Raw genomic sequence first — 5,836 nt, 5'->3', positions numbered from 1 at the left:
AAAACGTATCTATGTAACCACGATTATATGACCAATCGTATATCAAATATATTATTTTATCCAAGAAAATTCTTTTAGGACCCCTTTTTGCAAACGAATTTAGTAAGTTCAAATTTTGTAAAGATGAATAAAAAGGCTTATATAAAAGGAATGCTGTAAATATTCCAAAACAAGCTATACTCACTGAAAAAGTTGCATTTGTTAAAAATTGATACCAATCCTCAAAATCATTTGAATTTTGATGTAAAAGATTTATAGATGGAGTTAATAATTTGGATAATATATCCAAATGTATTCCTTCTTGATTAAAAGGAATTGCTATGGCTCCAACAAAAAAAGTAAATAGAACCAGTATAAGCATAGGAAATAACATAGTATTATCCGATTCATGAGGATAAGAAAAAGCCTTCTTGTAGCCAAAATTCGTAATAGTAATAAGAGCCCCTTTTTTTACATTACCACCAATTCTATATGGCTTCTCATTATTATTCATTGTTAATAAATTATTCATTGTTAATAAAGGGGATAAAGGAAAATTTCTGTTAATCATTGTTTGCTCTTCTTTTTTACCCCATAGTTTTATTGAATAGAAGGAGCTACCTTTTTTGCCACTATAATTTTGAAAATTAATGTTTAAATGTCCTTCAAAAGTAAGTAAATAGATCCGAAACATATAAAATGCTGTTAATCCGGCCGTGGACCAAGCTATTATTGCAAAAATCGGTGAATACAACCAACTGTCACTAAGAATTTCATCTTTGGACCAAAAACAAGCAAGGGGTGGAATACCACAAAGAGAAAGTGTACCCACTAAAAAAGCAATTTGTGTAATTGGCACATGCTTTCTTAAACCGCCCATAAAAACCATATTCTGGCTTTTATCTGGAGAATATCCAACAATAGCTTCCATGGAATGAATAATGGATCCGGATCCTAAAAACAACAATGCCTTCGAATAAGCATGAGTAATCAAATGAAATAAAGCGGCTCGATAAGACCCCATACCTAGAGCTACCATCATATAACCCAGTTGGGACATTGTAGAATAGGCTAAACCCCTCTTAATATCTTTTTGAGCAAGAGCTAAAGTAGCCCCTAATAATACTGTTATTATACCTATCAAAGATATTAGATTCATTATGTAAGGTATAACTATGAAAAGAGGAAGAAGGCGGGCTACAAGAAAAATTCCCGCTGCTACCATAGTGGCAGCATGTATAAGAGCCGAAATAGGAGTAGGCCCCTCCATGGCATCAGGTAACCATACATGAAGGGGAAACTGCGCAGATTTAGCAACTGCGCCGGCAAATAATAAAGAGGCACATAAAGTAACAAATAAAAAATGAACCTCATTATTATAAATCACGTTATTAAATATTTCGAACAAATCTTGAAATTCGAAACTTCCCGTTATCCAATAAAAACCTAAGATTCCTAATAATAAACCAAAATCGCCTATCCGATTAGTTACAAACGCTTTTTGACAAGCGTTTGCCGCAACAGGTCGTGTGAACCAAAACCCTATTAATAGATAAGAACACATTCCAACCAATTCCCAAAAAATATAAATTTGTATCAAATTAGAACTAGTAACTAATCCCAACATTGAAGTATTGAATAAACTCATATAAGCAAAAAATCTCAAATATCCTTGATCATGAGACATATAATTGTCACTATAAATAAGAACAAAAATTCCAACAGTAGTGATTAATATTGACATAATAGAGGTAAGTGAATCAATAAAGTAGCCAAACTCGAAAGAAAAATCATTATTGATGGTCCAAGACCATCCATATTGATAGATAGAACTTCTATTTATTTGCTGAATAGACAGATCGACCGAAAAAATCATAACTATACTTAACAATAAAATATTGGGAAAAGCCCACATACGACGAAGATTTTTTGTTGCCGTCGGAAAAAGTAGGAGTCCCATTCCTATTAAAATAGGAATTGGAAGTGGCACAAAAGGTATGATCCATGAATATTGATATGTATGCTCCATAAAAACTTTTTTCTTATTCTTTCTTAATTAATCGTTTCTGATTCACCGGCTCTTATCTCTTTTGATGGAAAGGGAGCAATAATACAATCAAGATATTACAAAGTTAACTGGAATTTTCTATTATTAATCTTTTAATCTTTCTCAAATATTTCAAAAATATTCAAATTTCGAAGTTAGAAGTAATCAAATGATATCACCGAGTTACTAATGGAAAAAAAAAATATTCTTTTTTTTTTTCAAAATTATGTATCCTTTAACAGATTAATTACGAGTCTCATTCGAATTTGATTGAAAATGAAAATTGGGCATACTCTCTCTTCGAGCTTGACCAATTACCAATTAATAGAAAAAAATTCAAGTTTGTTTTTTATTAGGTAAATAAAATGGTTTTTTTACATTTTTTTGTTTTGATGTATTTTTCGTGTATAAATGGAGATGTATAAATTATAAATGTAGGACGACAAAAAAAATAGGCAGAGATAGAGAAGGAAAGACTCTTTTTTACGTTTTTTTGATTTCATCAATTCAATTTATATATCATAATAGATCCTAATCTATCCTATAGATTTGAATGGAGATATAAAAAAGAAAGGTACCAATAAATTAAATACAAATTCTTCTTTTTTTCTGGATAGTGTATGGAATATAAATAAAAAAAGGTTATATCATATTTTTTTTTTTTTTTTTTTCTAGAATAGAAGCATTTTATGTTATTTTCCCATCTCTATTTAGTTCTTATGAAATTTATATAGTAGTATATAGATAATTATAATCTAGAAAATCTATTAATCTAGAAAATCTATAGGAATAGATAAATAATGACATAAAGACACCGATCATTTTGTTTTAAAAATAGATGTCTTTGACATCCAACTATAGCACTAAATAACCTTTTTTTTGAATGGCAGTTCCAAAAAAACGTACTTCTACATCAAAAAAGCGTATTCGAAAAAATGTTTGGAAAAAGAAAGGATATTGGGCGGCGTTGAAAGCTTTTTCATTATCGAGATCTATTTTTACGGGTAATTCAAAAAGTTTTTTTGTACGACAAATAATTTTTTTTTAATCTGAATTGGTTTAACTCGAATAAGATACAAAGGTTTTCTTTTTTGAATATCTTTTTTTTTTTCATTTCCGGGATGGGGATTCTCATTTTCCCCATCGCCCCATTTGGTATCTTAGTGTTATAATAATTTGTTATTTTTATAATATTCAATTTCAATTTATAATAATAAATAATTAAATAATTAAATAATAAAAATTTGTATATTTATACTATAGCTATATCGGAGCACATATATATAAGAGCTTTAACTGGGTTGTTGAAACTAATCCATTAAGTTTCAATTTTGTAACTTTATGAATCATTATTTCTCTGAATTACTATATATCCTTCCCTTGCTTTCAACCCAATTGAGAAAACTCCCTTTATAATTTAGTGGATATACAAATAATGTATCAATTTAAAATGATCTAAAAAAATTCTATGTTTGTATAAGAAGATGAATCAAGACATATTTTTAGAATTCGAAATTCGAAATACTTTTTTGAAGTATGGTACAATTATGACAGGAATCGAAACGCTTTTTATATAACGTAACGTGTACAACCCAATATCTAGTTGGTTTGATAAATCCTTAAAACGCAAAATCCTAACGATTAATACAAAGCTATGCAAATTACATAAATCTTTTGAAATCATTGGATGTGGTGCTGAAATTGTGATCTCTAAAAATAATATTTTTTCATTCATTTATTCATTCAATTGATAAGCATTTTTTTTTTTATAGATTCATAAAAATCATATAAAAGAATGAGAGATGAATCATTAAAAAATTAAAATGATAAAGAACATTTTTTTGTTGAATTCTATCTATGAATTGAAGTTACAACTAGTTAGTTTAGTTACAATAGAGGAGTTCTCTTTTAGGAAAACACAAACTATAAAATCTCTGTTGAAATAATTAAATATTAAATTAAATATTAAATAAAAAAAAGGATAATTAAATAAAACGATAAATAATAAAGATTCTTTTTGAACCTTCAAATTGCTATTTAAACGAGTTTTTATTCATCAATTTAAATTAAATGCTTCTTTTACATTTTACATTGAATTGACCCCTTCACCTTCAATCTCGACGATTGAATAAAAAATGGCTTATTATGATTTCGAGCAAGCCGCTATGGTGAAATCGGTAGACACGCTGCTCTTAGGAAGCAGTGCTAGAGCATCTCGGTTCGAGTCCGAGTAGCGGCATAGTATCTTCTAAAAGAGATAGAATAAGTCCTATAATGAATTTAATTCCTGATTTCCATTCCATAAAATCTAGAAACCCTCGCTTTTTTCAGAATTCTTATGATTTTTTCAACTTTAGAGCATATATTAACTCATATATCCTTTTCGGTCGTTTCAATTGTAATTACAATTCATTTTTTAACCTTATTCTTATTAGTCGATGAAGTCGTAGGACTATATGATTCATCAGAAAAGGGCATGATAGTTACCTTTTTCTGTATAACAGGATTATTAGTCACTCGTTGGATTTATTCAGGACATTTCCCATTAAGTGATTTATATGAATCATTAATCTTTCTTTCATGGGGTTTCTCCCTTATTCATATGGTTTACTATTTTAAAAAGCGTAAAAATGATTTAAGCGCAATAACCGCACCAAGTGTTATTTTTACCCAAGGCTTTGCCACTTCGGGTCTTTTAACCAAAATGCATCAATCCGCAATATTAGCGCCTGCTCTCCAATCCCAGTGGTTAATGATGCACGTAAGTATGATGGTATTAGGCTATGCAGCTCTTTTATGTGGATCATTATTATCAGTAGCTCTTCTAGTCATTACATTTCGAAAAGCCATAAAAATTATTGGTAAAAACAATAATTTATTAAATCAGTCATTTTCGTTTGGCGAAATCCAATACATGAATGAAAGAAGCAATGTTTTATTAAACACTTATTTTCTTTCTTCTAAAAATTTTTACAGGTATCAATTGACTCAACAATTGGATCGTTGGAGTTATCGTATTATTAGTCTCGGGTTTATCTTTTTAACCATAGGAATTCTTTCGGGAGCCGTATGGGCTAATGAGGCGTGGGGATCATATTGGAATTGGGACCCAAAGGAAACTTGGGCATTTATTACTTGGACCGTATTCGCGATTTATTTACATACCCGAACAAATAAAAATTTGGAAGGTGTAAATTCCGCACTTGTGGCTTCTATGGGATTTCTTATAATTTGGATATGCTATTTTGGGGTCAATCTATTAGGAATAGGTTTACATAGTTATGGTTCATTTACATTAACATCTAATTGAATTGAATAAAAAGGCTAAGCCTAACAAATACTAAGATAGGACAGCGTATATATAAGAAAACTTATTGTAAGCTGTCAAGAACCTTTTGAATCACTCCACTACTTGATTCAAAAGGTTCTAACAAAAGCCAAAGATGTCTGATTAAAATTCAATTTAATTCTTTTACCTTTTTTTACTTAACTTAAACTTAAGAGAAGAAAAAAGACTTCTTTCTTTTTTTTTTCACTGTACAACGAACAATTTTAAAAATCATAGGATTACTTTTTGATTTTTTGTTTTATTCATCAAAACTATCTATAAAAATAATTATATAGAATAGTTTCGACCTTCTCACCTGATAATGAGAGGACAAAATCCGGATAAATACCAATACCTATTACTGGTAGAAAGATAGAGATCGAAACAAATAACTCTCGTGGTCCAGAATCAAAAAAATAAGAACTTTGAGCATTAAATAGCTTGTATCCATAGAACATTTGACGTGACATAGATAATGAATA

Source organism: Durio zibethinus, unplaced genomic scaffold (assembly GCF_047325235.1).
Source record: "Durio zibethinus cultivar Kanyao isolate XHJ-2024 unplaced genomic scaffold, ASM4732523v1 HiC_scaffold_149, whole genome shotgun sequence".
NCBI classification, from domain to species: Eukaryota; Viridiplantae; Streptophyta; class Magnoliopsida; order Malvales; family Malvaceae; genus Durio; species Durio zibethinus.
Note: the sequence above shows the minus strand (reverse complement) of the source record.